Here is a 19296-nt window from a genome sequence, read left to right on the forward strand (position 1 = left end):
AGATTGGGGTTGGTGTTTGACTGATGCTGCATATGCCCTTTATACCAGCACTACCTTCTCTATTAAAGCTCATCCACTGAAAACGTCATTCTGGTTGTGGCAGTAAGTGTAATTGCCAAAAGAGGGGTGATGAAAAAAAAATGGTATATGTGAGTACTTTGATACCAGAACAAACTTGTTGACATATTAACAACCCGAGATATAAATCTTTTAACAAAAACTGATTTAAATAAAGGGTAATTTAATATTGTGTTGGGGTTTTTACCTCGTCTCCAAATATTCTGTTTTAACTATAAATAGCTAAAATTAAAGCTCTTACATCACTGAATATTTTAAGGCTATAACGAACTGCAAGCATCAATAAGACCTGGAGAAAAATACTCTTAGATCACTGAATATTTTAAGGCTAGAACGAACTGCAAGCATTAATAAGACCTGGATGAAAATAATCTAAACACATTTTCAAAGTACGATACGTCCATAAGTAATGTATAGGGGAGAGTTTTTGTTTTAATATATCTTAAGAAACGAAAAAACTTATTTAAAAACGGATTTAAGCTTTGAAATCAGCGTAGAAATCTAGTTCATAATGATGTGTCACAATACTATAATTACATTAAAAAATATTATATCCAATATGGTGGATCCAATATGGTGGCCAAAAACGCGTTCCCTATCGAAATGAAGTACTGACTACCCAATAAATATTGGTGGTGGTCCTAACTTAATATCTCGAAACAATTTGCAAAAAAGCATGTTGCATCTTTTTCAAAATTTGTCCAATGTTGGGAAAAGCCGCCATCTTTTATCATTATTTCACGGGTTTCCCGAGGACTGGTTTTTGGCAACTTTTAGTATGTCACTCTGCACACCCAACAATAAAAATAAAACCATAACACATTTACTTGCAATTTTTACACGAACCCTATGTCAGAAATTTTAGTTTGCTTGGACTATTACGTTAATTTATAAAAAAATATTATTATTTGAAATATTTTAATATTTCTACAGGGTTTATTTTTGGTTGTAGGTACATGTATTTGGTATTATTTTAAAGGTAATTTCAGGAGGAAAATAAAATGTATTTACGACTTTTCACCAATATTGACTGGAAAGTCAGAATTTCAATAAAAAGCAAAAAACTACCGGATTTGGCCGCCATTTTGGATAAAAGGTGGTGTTCCACCAAAGATATTTTTGGAGACTTTTGATATGTTATTCACAATACCTTTCACTATCGATTAACAATGGTTTTATCTGTGTTCCAATTATTTCTAGGTTTTGCTATTTTTTTTTTTATTTTAAGGCGCCTATAGTGTGAGAAGAGCGGATTCCTGAGTCGCAGTGTTATCACTAGACCGCTCTAGTGTTTATAAACACATCAGAGGTCATCAGCCTGGCTGGATATCTTTAGCTGCGATGGTGACAGAGACAGCTTGGCTTCTGTCCAGTCCATCTGACTGTAGATATACGCTGTATCCCAAACTGGTTTTTTCCGGAAAAAACAAGAATTTTTGACGATTCCCTGGTCTCAACGACTATGGACAAGAGGACCTAGGTAAAAGGTAAAAGGTAAAAGGTAGAGAATTCAATATTCAGAAATGACTCGGAAATCCGAAATGATTATAAGACTCACAGTGATAGAATTTTCCTAAAATTCACATTGGTTGCGACTTTTGCTACAGCTTTCTTTTAACTTTTGCTACCAGACTTGGCAAATGTATTGTTGTGGTGATATCAAACTGCACTGTGTGTGAAATTATCTAAAGATAATACCCGAAACGTATTCGTCAATTACAACACCAATATTTTTTACTTTAAAGAAATCCGAAATTTCAATACAGTAGACTTCCTCTTATCCGGACTCCTCGGGACCGAAGCCAGTCCGGATAACGGGTTTTCCGGTTAAACCGACGTCCCCAAAAACTCTTTAAAACTGACTGTTTACTGTGATATTCGACTTAAATTTAGGAGAGCATTGTATTTAGACACGTGGTCACTGGTCTCAAATCTTTCCCACGAAAACAGTCGTTTCAGTACTGCCCGCTTCCTGCCGATCTAGTCCGGTTAAACCAATGTGCTGATAAAAATTGTCCGGTTAAACAGATGTCATTTCCGCCGAGTGTAGTCCGGTTAATCCGATGTCCGGTTAAAAGGTATCTGGATAAGAGAGAGTCTACTGTAAATTTTTCCCACCACTGTCTAGATATTTCCATTCATACAACAGTACGCAAAATAGCTCATTTCCGCTCTAGAGCGGGAAATTCTAAGCAAAATTCCCGCTCGCTTAATCACCTGATTTTACGATTAGCGTGTATTCACTAATCTCTTATTTCCTATGTACCTATGTTCTTCTGTTTTACATCTTCAGTGCTGTATTGGTCACCAACCATGGGTAATTCAACGAATCATTGGCCAGTAGGTGTGTATCTATTCTTTGAAATATACCAAAGAGCTAAAATTATTAACAGTAGTAATCGGTCCTAATTGTGAAAAGCTGACTCTACTCATCACTTTTTAATCCAAGTTGACAGTTCGGGTTGTCGAGCCAAGCCAATCTCTAGAAATGTGAAGGACAATCGTTGGGTTTATGATTTCTTATCTGAGTTTAAGCTTCAGTTACACGACTGACCCAAGATCTGCCACTTCTCCCGTTGTATTCATATAAGCAAAAGCAACCCTTCAATTCAAATACAATAGTTATTGTATAACATCCAGAGCTGCGGTAAAGTTGGTCTCATCGCCCTCCCAGGACCATTACGCAGTTCCGAAACTAAAGTTTCTTTCTAGTCGTAAATTTAAGTCTGTTTTTATTTTCAAATAATAATGTGATTTACTTTTTATTGTTGATTATATTTTTAGTTACATGCACTTTAATTATCACGTTATATGCTCGTTCTCATCCTAGATGGATTTTTTTCAAATATATCGTTTTATCTGCCAATATATATCTCCCCTACTCCTAAACCCTATTTTCATAAAACTGTCTACTAATGTTTCTGTTTGGTTGTTAATAACGAGTTTCGTCTCTGTGGCATTTAACACTTTTACAAAACAATTTTTTTAATTTTAAACATCTACAGTACAACATTTCGTTTACACAGATTGTGTACACCCAAACTACTTACAGAAACCATTGCATACAATTTATTACAACACATTGAAACAAAACCAGAAACATGTAAGTTGGAAGAGAATCTTTTTTCATGAAGATTGTATATATTCGTTTATCAATTTTTAATAAATAAATATATTCAACAAATTCGATAAGATTCACACATTCATTTTAGATTGTATTATAAAAACACTAATGGGAGCAATGGATTAAGTTGACAAACTTCAATTTAATCTATTAAAACTAGTCAAGCTGTAAACTAGTTTGGACAGCGGATAAAATTGAAAAATTAATGCAATAAAGCACTATCCGTTGCTTTAGGGGGATTGGGGTTAAACTGCAGTGATTAAAGCCAGTGTAGTTGTGTACTAAGATTAATTGATTAGGATTTATTTTGAGTGCCGAAATATATGAGAAATATTCTGCCATTTTCACCATGTCGTTTTGCAATTTATCTAAAACAAGTGTTAATTGAACTAATCTGCTCAACCCACACATTGCGCTTGCATCGTAACTTTTCGTTTTTGTCACCGTTAACTGTGCTTTAGTCTGTGACTGTGCTGATTATGAATTACTATACGGATCTTCAATAGTGCCACTTTAGTGGGTCTTTTAGATAAAATTAGTTTCTCGGTTCTTTATATCTCTGCTTATACTCGAGTATTGCAATGCAATTGTTGTCTCCAGCTGTTACGTTATATGCGACATAAACAACGTTTAATGTTATTGTAAGGTCGAGCTATATTGAGCAATGTCAGCGCAATAGTGGTAACCTTTACTATATCAGTTGACCGCCCCGCCCCCTGTGTGTCCTTCACCCATTATAGTGTGCTATGTGTCGTGTGTGTTTGGGGACAGCGATTTGTGATGCCTTGTCTTCCTGTTGCGCAACCACTGGTCCTGCATTGCGTCAATGCGCCACGCTCAATGCGCGCAGCGTGCAACCGGCGCAACCACGATGGACCTATGCCAAGCGCAGGTTAGGTTTGCTGTTATTATTAAAATGTTTGATAACATTAAGTTTATTATGTAGAGAAATTAGCGTAACTTCTAAAGCTATATCAACTACTAACCGTACACCTTGGGATAGCCGGAAGAAAGTGTTGTCAGTTGTACCATATTTATTAATTGAGTTTACAATGTGTTAGCTGGTTTTCTTTGGTCATTTAAACGCGGGACTTCGGTTCCAGAGGTCCCAGGTTCAAATCCCGCCGAATCACCAATGGATTTTATCCTAAATTAATCTAGAGGTTAAAATACCTTTAATCCGTCAATGTGATCAAATGTCACCGATGAGCGGCGACCGGTTTCAGCCCAGCTGTAGGGCCATCATCAGGCGATGAAGGATTTTATCCATGTGATAATGCCAAAACATAGGTATATAGCCTGAAGTAATGTGAACATCCTGTATTATACGGGAATATATTGACCTAAACTTAACAAATTGTCAAAATATATATCCTGTCCTGAAATGAGCCGTTGAGAATGTGAGACTATTAACCATTCTTGTCAGACCCCCTTATTTCATCCTCTTTTCTCTGCTCGTTTCGCCAACCTTTCTTCTTCTCATATAAAATAACAACACGTTACTTTGTGAAACATTAAGGTTCTACGGTTACGGTAATAAATGCGTATACAGGGTGATTGATATAAGTGTGCCAGCCGTTTTATTCTAAAACTATAAGAGATATAAAAAAAGTTAAACGGTAAGTGCCTAGGATTTTTTATTTCAAAAATTTTAGTCAAGTCGAAAAAATTATTTTAGCCGCCATTTTTCCAATATGGCCGCCAACTTAGATTTTTCCTATGGAACACCCTGTAGGCCTATTTCATGATGTATTTCGGTAGACAATGTAATTTTAAAACGATTTTATTCTTGTGATGTTTTTCATAAACCTAACTGTTTCCAAGATAATAATGGTTAAAGTTGTGAAATTTTAAATAGTTTTTGAATAAAACAGCTGGGGCATGCTTGCTTAGGCCTTTATCGAAACTCTTTCTTATGCCGAATTTTTAAAACTTTAAACATTATTATCTTTGAAACGGTTAGGTTTATGAAAAAAAGTTACAAGAATAAAATCGTCTTAAAATTACATTTTCTACCGGAATACATCATAAAATACAGGGTGTTCCGTAAGAAAAATCAAAGTTGGCGGCCACATTGGAAAAATGGCGGCTAAAACAATTTTTTCGACTGACTAAAAGTTTTGAAATAAAAAATCCTAGGCACTTACCATTTAACCTTTTTTGATATCTCTTATAGTTTTAGAATAAAACGGCTGGCACACTTATATCAATCACCCTGTATAGTTCGATATCATACGTAGTTTATCAGTTCAATTGCATCACAAAAGGTTTACATATTTTGGACACAATAAAAGTAAAATTTTAAACACCCAGTTATATTTTTATTGGCGAGAGCTTCGGCCTATTGGTTATTTGCTACTTTGGAGAGTTAGGTATGTTTTTGTGCATGATCAGCTAGAGATCAATAAAAAACAATGTAAATAAACTTGGTGTTCCCTGCGTTAAATTGGTATAGGCTATGATTTTCTGATGAGCAATCACACTTATACGAGTTATGCTCGCGCGTCAAAGTATTTCGGATTATCGTAAAAATTGATCGCAGATTACAAAATGCGATTCTCTCGATTCTGCGAGTTATGAAACAGTTTCTCGTAAACCGGTTGATGTTACTAACAGAGCTGCAGATGTCTACCCTCCATATGACCAATCAGCTGTTTTGCATCATTTCCTTCTCTGTAACGTTTTTGAACTTCTCGCTACATTTATGTCAAGAAGGCAATGGTTGGTCCATTATTGCAAACAAATAGAGATAGTACTTTCATTCACAGAAATAGCATCGATGATTGGACTCGATATAATTCATTTGAAGACCAATGTCCTTTACATTTTTTTGATCAAGAAAAAATTAAATGCATCACACAATCCATCACAATGATAAATGGTGAAACCCGTGATGTATCGATGCAACAATCTGCACGAAACGGTCTCAGCACGGTAACACAGCAATGTTTCTCGTTGTGGAGTTCCGTGCTACTTGTAGATATGATATCTTAAACAATCAAGATTTTATAGGGAATTATTGAACAAATCTTAGTTTATGTACATAAGTTTTAGACGGATCGTTTGAAGTAACTAATGTTTTATAACAACCTAATAATGTTGTTTTATAAAATTAAGTTGTTTGGGGTCTTAGTATCTAGGACCCTTCTACTTTTTTGTTTAGGAAGACAGTTTTGTAACTTGTTTTAGGTAATTTATCATGATGAAAATAATAGGCTATATTGCCTAACTTGACCAAAGTCCTATGATAAAATGCTGTAAGTAGTATAATACAATAATGTTTGGTTGGCAGTATCGCAGTCGTACAATCATCGGCAATAATTCTTTCACGCCATTGTTTTGTTAACTTATATTTTCTATTTTTCTTAGTTTTATCGATGAATACAAATTTATATTTTTAACTGTGGGGTCCACATGATTTTTTTAAATTTTGAAATATGTAGTTGTTAGTCAGAAGAAATACAACTGTAAATTACATATACTTTAGTTCCTTGGTATTTTTAGTGATATATTTATTTTGGGAGATCTAATCTTACAGTTACTGATATTATTAATGTAGAGTGATGTACAGTAGTAATGTAGAGAAGTACGATAGCAAATTCGTGGTTTCATTACCACATTCAACATATGGTAACATCATGCTCAATTTTTACATTTTATATCGATATTCATATAGAGTGATATTAAATTCAAGCTGAAAACATCATCGAATGCTGCTCAACAGTGGAGCATTCATAACACTACCGTTTGTATCTTGAGAGAACAACGATTACCCGGACTAAATGTCGTGTTAACGCGATGGACTCAGGTTTCTGGTGTTACTGGTTCGTAATGTATGTTAAGTCGTCGATTACAGATTCAGATTATACATTGAGTGGTTGGTCGCTAAGTGTAGGATGCAAGCGTCGAGTTGCCCTAACGACTTCCTCATAGCCAACGTCCAGGTGACCAACATCTGCTCTGGAGAGCTTCTTTTTCACCTGTTTGTTTACATCATCAGAGAAAGTGATTCTAAAGTCTTTGTTGCATCTTTTAATTTTTAAGTACCAGTGATGCAACACTTGTTCCATTTCGAAAGCCTCTTATTTACAAAGGATTTCGACGATGGGCGATTTGTTACATTTCAAATTAATCGTTCTTGGGTTTTTCCCAGACGGTTTTTTGTTTACTTTCCTCAACGTAGCGATTTCAAAATCTGAAAGTAAGTCGTTAAATGCTGCTTAAAATTTGCCGTCACAAAAAAGATTTCGTTATCCTTGTTCGTGTCTAGAATAATTTTTTCACTTTATTCCGTACTATTAAACGACGGATGATATTTCGTTTATGACTATAAACTTACTATTAATGGAACGTCTTCGAATATTTTTTTTGTCCTTTTACCTCTGACAAACTCGTGTTTATTTGCTCAGTATTTACTTTAAATTTACTCGTTTTATATGGCACATGTTGAATTGTTAAGGTTTTTATTCTTGTTTGAAATCTTTATTTGCACGTTTATTAAATTGCATTAGGTATTTATCTTGTGTGAAAATAAGTTTATAGTAATTTTAATTTATAGTGTAGAAACAGTTGACAGACTACAAATGAAATGTACGAAATTGTAATCGTATTCCTACTGTTTAAGTACTAATTTTCTTTGCTACTTGAGACAATATTTTCACCAACTTGATGCAATATCCACAGGTTGAGGAGGAGGAAAGCAGTGGTCTGTGGCTTAATGGTGGTCAGATCCATTTGTATACATAACCAGTGGTCGTGCTAATATTGCATTACAATGGTACATTTACCGGGTTTAGAAGTGCGGTCGCCCCGAGCGCTGCTGTACCGTACATTACTACTGTACCAACTCCACAACCTCAGTGAAGATTTGTATTGGATATCGTCGAATTTTTCAAAAAAAAAAAAAAAACTTTAATAGAAGGTATAATAATCCAACTGAACTTTAAAAACTCAAATCACCATCAAATTACATATTGCATTATTGTATGATACTGTATTGTTACTCACCAATATCAACTGGTTTATCCAGTACTTTTCATTTTAGCCAAATAAAACCAGGACTTCTGGGTTTAGTTAATTTGTTATAACAAAAGTAAACTGTGCACTGTTGTACTATGTAGGTAAACGCGAAGCCGTATCAAAGCGAACAAATTTATATGAACAATTCAGATTGTACAATTTTGGAACGCATCCTCCCTTTAAACTTTGGAAGATGGATTACTATGGTCAATTATATAAAATCTGCATAACAGATTAGCAGTAAATCTAAGAAAACAACACTTTATAGTATCTACACCTCATTTGATTACTTCATCCATAAGATTCGTCTTCTCCGTCAGTGCGCCTGAAACATTATATTGTGTTTATTTTCTAACCGTAGTGTACCACAATATTACAGTCGTTATCAGTAACCATCATAATGACCTATAGTACTTAGCAAGGTCGTTAGCCAAATGATCCTCACGTCGGACAAACGGAAGCTACGACCTTCACCATACAGCGATGACCATACTCAGACCGGACGTGCAGAGCAGTTCCGGTGTTTTGAGTCCAGTCCAGTCCAGTACAGTGTAGTGTAGTGATCAGTTAGTGTATCCCCAGGTATGTATATACATTGTATCACCTATCTATGGACTGATCGTTGTAGTGTTGAGTTCCCACAGACATTGCCCGTATTTGGGACCGGCAGCTGTTGTGTTACGGCCGCATTAATTAACACAACATGTTGCGTAAACTACAGGACCGCATGTTGGGAACTTGTTGTTGGTGATTTATTGGTTTTTACTATTCGCCAATTTAATATGACATACATCGTAGCATTTCATTAAGGTGAAAAAAACAAACCCATTTCTGAAATGTTATTGTGTTTAATATACTGTGTTTTTACTGTTCGTAATTGGGAAGGATAAACTATTTCAATTTAAGTTTATGGACTGCTCTTCTCCGCTAGTCATGACGATAGATAGTGGGACAACACACACGGTGTAGTCAAAGCACGAAGGAAAAGTCTAGTTTAATCCAAATAATACCAAAGTCAATCCATGTCCAACATACTTTATGTATATATTTTTGTAACTCTATGTAAATACTTTTGTAATTAATTATTTGAAAATTATCGTGTATTTACAAATCTTGTACATAAACTAAGGTACTACTTAATTTTTAATTAACCACCACATACCTTTAATGTTGTTGCTTGAAATCGAAATTCATTCTGTAACCACACTAATATACATCCGAGACTATTGATTCACTAATAGAATTTCGTGATACTGTGAAGTGTGTATCCTGAAGAAACATACCCAATCCATTGCAGTAGCTGCAACTAAGATATTCAACTCTCATCTTGGAAAAATTTATAGTTTTGAGCAGAGAAATATATAACTCCACTTGGACAGTTTATGCAGCGATAGTTTTGGAAATGACTCAATTCGTCTTTGAAATCCTCGACGATAAACAGTGTGTTAACTTATTATTAGAAACACAAAACCTGTTTCATGCTAGTATGAGTATTACTCGAGTAGATACTGACTCGGTGTTCAGCTTCAGCAGACTTTAGTTTACAATATAAACAGTTATATAATGTACTTGTATGGTGAAATATTTCATATAAATCTCGATTGTCAGTTATATAACATCGTGCTACAAGTGACACGGATCTCTACTACGAGAAACACTATGTTTGCTGTGTTAATGGCGGATTGTTGCATCAATACGCCAAAGCTTTCATCGTATATCATTGTGATGTGTTGGAATATCAGACATACTCATTTTTCCTAATCATAAAATTTAACAAATTATTACTAGGGAAATTAAATTCTAGACTTTACATGCTTGTAGTTCATAATCCTGTCATATAAACTGCGTATTGTTTCTTTTGGCCAATACAATCCACCGAGTCTTCTGAGAAAGGAACATTTTCCATACCCCATTACAGAGCAATCCATTACTAAATTTTGAAATTAATTATCAACTGCTTTATGAAAACGAAACTATTGGATAAGAGATGTGCACGTCTACTATATGCAATTTCATAAGTTCAAAAACACTGTATTATATTACACTTTTTAATTCGTCGATTAAACAGTGGTCACTGCAGAATCATTAAGTTAGTGTTGGTTAATAAATTTTCTTTCGTTTTTGTATTTTATTTCCAGTGTAGATAAATTTGCAGTGTCGTTGACCGTTTGCCGATGGTACTTGGATTCTAATTACATTAAGTAAAGTTGGGTTTTGCTATTGTAACGGGTTGTGTAGATGGTCTTAGGCGCGATCGAATACTTAAGTACATATGAACTCTCGGACATTGCTATTTCAATAATAGTACTCTAATAGCATGCTCTGTTTAGTGTTCTTACACTGTTGGCATAAACTAGCATTCAAAAAGGATTTAATGTTTTGCGTTTACTCGGTGAAAGTGGCAATATTATAAAAAAAAATAATTATAATTAATTATTTCAACAATTTTGAGTCTCTTGGAAAAGTTTCTGTAAACGTTTTAGATGTGCTTTTTACAAAGTTAAGCAGTAGGTTTCTTGTAAAGACTGAAATCATTGACTATAATATATACCCAATGAAATCGCTGTTTAGTGCAGTCAAAATATTTCGCCTAAAATTCTTAATTACCTTAATCATCGATATTTACATTTTATACTGATTTATTTTCCTTTCTTTTTTTCTCTGTGAGAGAGGGGCGTACTATAAGCAAGAAAATATTCTCCTATGCCCAATGTTGAAAAGTATTTATTGAATCACATAGTCACAAAGTATTTAGTGGATGTCATGATGGTGTGTTCTCTGGATCGTCTGAATTAATGTATAGTGGTTTAAATTACCTTGTTACTGTCCAAAACGATCCAAAACGAACTACAAAGGATCGTTTTGGACAGTAACAAGGTAATTTAAACCACTATACATTAAGTGGATGTTCAAACCTGACCTAAACATTTATTCTAGAGAACAGTATACTTGTAATCTCTGTTGTCCAGTAAAATCAATGTATGTGGCCATTAGTAGTGAATCAATCTCCGGAGCTGATCAGTTGACTGATTCGTTCACTTCCGAGTCATTTGCGCGTTCAGTTCCCTCGGACCAGTGTGCTGTTGTGTGTTGGACAGGGATATATCGCTCTCCAGTCTCCCTACTGCCGCTACATTATGTCCTTGTGTCGGCCCTCCGAAGTTAGACTGGGCATAACTACTCTACCTAAACAATACAAACTTATATTTTCATTGTAGGACTTACCTTGCTATCACGAGTTTGCTGGTTCAATTCTGAGCATAGTAGAAACATTTTGCTAGTTTGAAACTAGACCAAGATGTCCTTGAATGTCCCAGGGCAGCACTATAACCACTCAGATACCCAGCGATGTATATTTGACGACGCAATTCCGTACTCAATGTATATGTGAATAATTAGTTATTAATTGAATATTAATAATCCTGTATCGTCAAGTAAATATTGACAAATATTTCCCCCTTCGTTTTGACACCAATGTATTTATAGATTAAAATCCTTCAATTACTAATTCTAATTCTAGGTATTGGTATTTTACGATGAAAATTCATCCGGGCGTAGTTATGTTAATTTTTATAGAACTAATCTGAGTATTTTTTACTACTATTAGGGTATCGCTAGCTAAATCACTGACAATATTCATATTTTTTTGTGTCTGACGTAATTATTACATTGCTATTTTTATTTTTGTATGATTACAATCCGCGATCCAACAAATAGCATTTTATAATCGCTTCTATGCCGAAATTATTTTACAAATATTTGTAACAGCTTTACTCGTGCCTTACTACTAATAAACCACCTTATTGTTATAGGCACCATACACTAACATGTGGTAATGTAGACCTAGGTTTAGTACAAAATTAACTTAAAGAATTTATTCATTTAATAAGTATACACATTTAAGAAATGAGGACCCTTATTTCAAGTGTAACACATGATTTAAAAAAAAAACAGGTATCGTCAACTATGCCAAATCAATCTATCAATTTATTTATGTATGATTGAGACATAACAAAAAGTCGTATTAAGAGTCAAACCAACTCGAAAGTCCAATAGAGCTAGAATAAAGCACACAATGCAATTTATTAAAGTTTTATTCGTTGACTATACATCTTGTAAATCTGATCCTACGGCCTTTAGAAATTGCGACACAAAAGAATACATCGATATCAATATTGTTTGTGTATCGGTCTATTGTTTGATACAGATACACAGGAAGAGACGCCCGCTCAGCGTCCGCATGTTACTGTTGGTTTTTACGGGGTTGACTATATTATGGACCTGTACGTGTCTCTTATTTTCACCGGTTGTTGGTGCAACAATATAAATATGAACTGGTTTGGTGTTACATACAAAGTACCATCAATTACGTATTTAATACGCAAGCATGTTTTTTGTGACAATTGCTCCTCCGAAACTACTGAACCGATTGACATGTTTTTGGTGTCATGGAAAGAGCGTAACGTGAAGTTGTGCAGGAAACTTTCTTTTTAGGGAAATAATCAGAGGGCCGGGGCCCTTTCAAGTTTCGTATTTCTCCATAAGATTAACACAGGAAACACAAATTGTTATGCAACTCCAGCTGTTGTCAGAAATTAAAAGTGAGAAGAAGAACACATGTTAATTTTAAACAGTCACATATTTACTATTTAAATTCGGGTTGGCGTAAATATTACAAGGGAAAAAAAGCGAGAGAGCCTGGATAAATTGATATATTCTGTTATGTAAATTTTGAATATTTCCATAATCTTTGGGTCGAATCTTTTAAAGTCATCAGAAATTATGAACGTTATTCCTTTTAAAATAACGCCTCTAATACTTGGAAATTGCTCGAATACGAGCAACACGGACACTAGTATGTATAAATATCGCCGAAACTTGGGTTTCTTTTCTGTTTTTTTTTGTAATTCTTCAAACAAAATCAGAGACATGGTTGATAATCAATCATGGCCGGTATAGGTACAGTAACTAATTCATAAATGATACTTTCAATTCAATAACAAGTATCGTACTCACTTTTAATTTAAAAAATCATGGTTCAATCCCAAAACCATCAATACCATTGGTGTTTTATTAATAAAGAACTATAGGGATCGTCCTTTTTTTGGTTAGTGAAAAGTGAGATAAAGGTTTTCGATGTAATCTTTCTTGCCAAAGCAAGCGTTTAAAAATGTTTGTCAACATTTATTATCGGCTCCCAGGATAACAATTAGTTTACGCAACTGCTCTGCCAGCCTCATTTGCAATTCCAATGCCCCGCCGTTACACAATTTAGTTTTATTCCCCTTTGCCTCTTCTTGTCGATTCCATAGATGGAAATCATATAAAGAGGCTATAAATGGTCGCACTCGCTTTTTAAAATGTTTTGAATTCATTTTGAATGTTTATTTACTATTTCCATTGGCAGAGACCATGCCAATATCGTATTCTTAAGTTTTTAGACACAAGCAGAAAAGAAAAAAAATAATCTAGGCTTAAGACAAGAGCTTAGTTAGAAGTATAAATCTACTTGAATATTCATAAAGCTTATTTATGCTTCTAAGTTTTTAAAGATAGCCTAGGAACCAAAAACAATAATATTTAGTATTAAGGTTGTCTCTAAAGTTCTCAACACCTTCGTAAAATATTTTTATTGTTACGGCAAAATTTTGTAACCAACAATCACATGTCAATGGTAATGTCAGCACTAACTTAAAATATTAACTCTAAAATATTGATTAAAATATTCTAAGTTTAAAATTTCTGTTGAGGGTTTTAGTTCTCTTTCCACTTTTTTTAGAACTCTTTCACTTGTCATATTATTTGTCTTTTACAAGTTGAATGGTGTCAGTGACCTTAGTGTGATGATTGTTTGGACAACGGACTCGATGTATACTGTACACACACACTCACCCCAATATACCTTCCTGAGTTATAACGTCATAACCACCACATATTGTGTATCATGTAGTATTTCGTCACGATTTCCTAAAAAAAAAATGAATATGATAAATATAGGTACTCATCTATGTTGGGTTTCCAGAATAAAATATTAAAATGTTTTTCTCTAGGGTTTAATAAATTAATTGAACATTTCTACAATATTTGCTTTAAAAATTAATGAAGGTTATTTGATTACCGAGCTCTTAAAAAAAAACCCCTTAGAAAATTTGTAGAATTCGGTTATTTCAACTCGAAATTGTGGACTTTAAAACAGTCTAGACTTTAAAACAGTCGCTTAGCAACTGCAACAATGCAAACTTCAAACACTAAATTTCCCATGTGTTTTACATAGAGATTTTGTGATAATTCTCTCATAATATGTGCTTATGCAATTCAAAATGCAGTATTGAACGGTTTATGTACTGCGCATAGTTTAGTACCATGCATTGCTAATACATGTTAAACAAATAGCTCTCCCTAGAGTACCCAACCCTAAAAACGCACATTTGAGACAAACGCAATGTCTCCTCAGAAGATAAAAGGAGGAAAGGAAGCGAAGAGCTGGCTTTCAAAAGCGACAATGATTTCGAGTTGATAAAATCTCCAATAACCTGCTATGACTTCAACGTTGCCTCTTGTCCGCGTATTCTTAGAAAGGTAACAACACTTAAATTAATAGAATATTTGTTTAATGTTCATCTTAAAAATGCATTTCATTTCACAATCCCACACATTTGATTTAATCTAATTTAATACTGAAATAATATTTCATTTGGAATAATTCATTGATAAAAGAAATTATTCATTGATGAAATAAGTTAGATTCTACATATACCCGTTGCCGTCTCAACCCTGGCTGTTATCTTGAGTTTTATGATATTTTTGTGTTGATATGTTTTTGTGGAAACAGTAATAAAATACCCCCGCCGCAGCAAAAAAACTTAGTTTATTTTAATTTAAATGCTCTAAAAAACTAACGGTCTTACTGCATTGAAGAATCTTTATGAAATGCATGCACATTGTGTTATCTAAAAAATAATGTCACGTAACTGAAAAATATAGCTTTTCACTCCCGCAGTTCGATAGAAGATGTCAGAGACGTTATCCACCTTCACATTGGTGTTTTGAAAGGGTAGGAATAAGGAAACAAATGGCCACGGAGATATCTGGGGTGTTTGACGGAACATGCTTGGAATATCTCAGCTGTGGGATGAGTAATGGCGCGACATACTGTGCAGAATGGCGGGAAACTAGGGCAAGGGTGATGTGCTAACTTCTTATAGCTGAGATGGTGTTTGGAGGGGGTTGGTTTTATATTGCGCTTAACCCTAACGCTAGTGCATCCATAGTCAAGAATTTTACTTTGTGGTTAAGGTTTATGTAATTTTCAAAATAAATGGGATTCGAAACTTTTGTAATCCCAGTGTGATTAATTATACAGTTTAAAATTTACATGGCAATAAAATCAACTACATTCAGTATAACGTTCGCCTTCATAATTACTTTTCCTCGTAGACATGTTTTGAACCATTACAAGTGCTAAAGTGCAGCTCTGAAAATTACGGTTGATGAATTTAACATCTCGTTTGATCAAATAAATATGTATTATTCCGTATATTTCATTTTATTTGTAATTATGAAATTATACATGTACGTACATGTTTTGAAAACAGACTATAATTATATACTGACCATTAAATTAAAATATGTCTATACACTATTCAATTGCCCTTTGGTTAAACTACGTGTTTTGTGGAGACTGCTACATCTCCAGGTGCATCCTCTTCCATGATTCGGCACCAATAGATCTAAAACATAATATAACACATTTTGGTAATGCAGTTCTTTTTCTACTTAAATTAGCTTACACATTTATTTCATACCTAAAGGTAGAGGTAAAACATAAGGAAACACTATATCTACAACTGAGATGAAATAACAATAAATGTATCCACAACATATGCGCCAATGAAGGTGAAATTTCGATAAACTAACCTCTAAATGTGTGAAATGCAATTGAGTGTTTTTAGCTTTATTAGTATTAAATAGCGATAATGTTGTCAACTGTGCTAAAGCTGTTATCTGCTATCACCAGGTGGGCTCCACCTATGTGACAGCCGCCTTTGTATCGTGTTGATAATGGTAATCTCATAATGTTGTGTGTTTTTGTACGAACTAAGGAATTGTTATTATATCCCTAACGTGTAGTTTTAGACATATTTAACTACGCTATCTGGCTAATAATGCACTTTCAGGAAAGTAACAAACGACACAAAATTATCTGCTCACTAACTCCACCATTAAATGGTACAAAATATAATTTGGTAACAATTTGATTTAATGAGTCATTATTATCTCGAATTTGATAAACCCAATGTTTAGACAAATCTGCTGACTATTTAAAAATCACTTATATTGTTGAGTTATTCCAATTACATTACAGTATTATAAGAGCTCCTATAGTGGCAGACGCTGAGTAAACGAGGTCCGTTTACAGTATTGAACTTATTCTAATTTTTCACGTCGATTTCTATTAGAGTATGAATTGTTTATATATTCTCCATTTTATCAGTCTTTCAAACCTTTTTTCTATTTTAGGTTCTCATTTTTCAGATTTGTATACGGTTATTATTTTTTGTTCAGCCCCATGCTTTAAATTTTTATTCATTGCCCTCTATTAACAATAGTAAGAAATCGCTTGTACGAATTTTAATATTTTTATTTTGTTTTCTATGGCAGTTATTTGTGGGTGTACCTAATTGTTTCCAAAATTTGTTTCTTATATTTTTATCTTCCCTTGTGTTAAAATAGTATTAAACTTGAGACGTGGTTTTGGAATAACGTAAATGTTGCCATGCCGTGATGATGTAGCAGTTACAATTCTTTAATTTTTTTAAAACCAAGAAATAAAAATAGTTATCACTAGAAAATCAATAAGTGATGAAACTACTTAAGCCAAAATATTATGTACAGTCCATTATGAACAAAGAAGAACATTAACTGACAATACGTTGGTACAAACTATTTTGCTATACATACGTTGGTTACTAAAGTCAATAGTTGTAATTTAGCGGAGAAAAGTACCGAATGTTTTTCGTTGTGACGTCTAAAGGAGTAAAGTAGAAGCAGACCAAAGGCTGAGTGAGAGAGCGCCTTCAAAGCAGAGGATACAATCTAGGTACAAGGCTAGTGTTGTGTGTGTACCTGTATTGCCTGTGTAGCGCCGTCAAGTTGACGGTCTCTTTACCACAGAGCAGAGAATAAAAGGAGCTCTGTGCTTTTTACCAGTCTACGACGTCTAATATACTCTACTCAAGCATTAAACGAATTATAACAACCGCTTATGGTTTGTGGCTCAAGGCCTTCAATTTCTCAACTTAATTAATGAAAAATCAATATAACGTACTAGCACACAAAACAATTGATTTGGGCAAATCAAGTGTTAAGTTCAATAGTGTGTCTCGTCACTTAGGCTTTTTTATATTGTAACTCTTTTTGGTCCGACCACAAGTTTAAAAGTTTAAATTTGTAAGGGGTGAAAAGAAGATCGTCATAAGCACCGTGCTATGAGAAAAGTACTTTTGTAATAAACTCCCAAAATGGTCTCCTTTTTTTGTCCATCTATTATGTATTAATACTCCTCCAATTCAAAAATTCATTAATATTTCATTACTTTCTTTTACATTTGAATTCGTCTAAATTGAAATCAATGGAAATATAATGTTGAATCCCATGTAAATGTAAAACTCCCCCCACAACGTGATGTGTATTGCAGGATCGCCTTGATAATGAAGTGCGAGTGTGGGATGATGAAGAGGTAGAAAACTGCGAGCGTTAACCGTCATATCAAGGCCTTCAAATCACTGACCACTGAATGGTGGTAACTTTGCAATCGAAGTCGATAGTACTCCACAAATAGATAATATGTCTACTTATGTTGTATGCTCTTCCTAATTAATTTAAAACCATAACTTGTAAATGTTTTAACATGTTAAATAAAACCCCTTAGCTAATTTACCCCTACGAAAGTTTGGTAAAGCCTTCAACTATTAATACAACGTCAATGGTAAAACTTTACAATGAGGTTCCTGTACAATGTAGTATTGACCAGTTTGCTGTATCGGTTTGGCAACTGATTCACATTCCAGTCCGTTGCACACCTCCGTAGCTCATCATGATTGCGATTGGTGTACAGTCTTGTCTGTAGACTGTACTGTACTGCACTGTTTGTGTGATACTTGACATGACATGACGTAGCATCAATCTTCGTGAATTTTTTTCTATATATTTGTACCGGAAACACCAATGTGACAATATAGTTGGCAATTCTGCTGCTGTCAAAGTTATCCCCTCTGTACAAGAAGCTGAGGTCAAAAGGTCAGAGAATGTCCTTCGAGCGGTATTCACCGTAGTCAGATATGCTAATCAATGCAGTTTGCCGTCTCATTTGCATTAGCGAAATACAAGCTGCAATGTTGAGTTCCAAGTTTAAATCCTGAATGATACATCTTTGGTTAGTCGGTGGGATGGAAAACAGTAAAATGGATTCCTTAAATTGAATAAATTAAACATACAGAAATTATACAGCAAAGGTGTCCTGCAACGAAGTCCCAAAGTCTAAAAGAAACTTGTACTTTCGTATATAAAAAATGTGAGGATCAAAATCACTTAACCTCACCATTGGATTGTCTTAAACAGCCAATAATTTGTTGTTTTTTTTTTTCAATACATAATCGCCGAGTGTTTTCGTTGTTAAAAACCACGAATTGTAAACTGGTTTTGCTGAAATGTGGTACGTAAATTTGACCGTGATCAAGAAGAAAATATTTAAGCCGTGTGATATACTGAAATCAATATTTGTCTACTCCTTAATCTATTGTATTATCCTCACCGTAGATTTTCAAATGATAATTTGTTGTGTTCTATTAAATAATTTTACGAGATTTTGCCAATTCCACACTTCAGTGGGGTATAGATAAGGAATGAAGAAGGATCTACGTGTAGCATCATCATCTTGGCGACGTTTCGTTCGCCACCTTGCACAGGTCGTCGTCAAGGCCGCGGTGGCGGGTGTGCCTGCACTCCCGCAGGTGAGGCTGAGTCACCGTGTTATCGCCCACCCAAGGTCATTGGTCTCAAGGTCATCGGCTCGT

General features: G+C 34.4%; 1 protein-coding gene across 11 annotated transcripts in view; it reads left to right on the forward strand.

Moving 5' to 3' along the window:
* The window catches only part of LOC128993812 (disco-interacting protein 2-like), a 368811-nt gene that overhangs the window by 255207 nt on the left and 94308 nt on the right, over positions 1–19296 (forward strand). The gene's annotated exons all lie outside the window — the stretch shown is intronic.

This window comes from Macrosteles quadrilineatus, unplaced genomic scaffold, assembly GCF_028750875.1.
Source record: "Macrosteles quadrilineatus isolate MER2022 unplaced genomic scaffold, UCM_ALF_1.0 Scaffold_5__1_contigs__length_97177068, whole genome shotgun sequence".
NCBI classification, from domain to species: Eukaryota; Metazoa; Arthropoda; class Insecta; order Hemiptera; family Cicadellidae; genus Macrosteles; species Macrosteles quadrilineatus.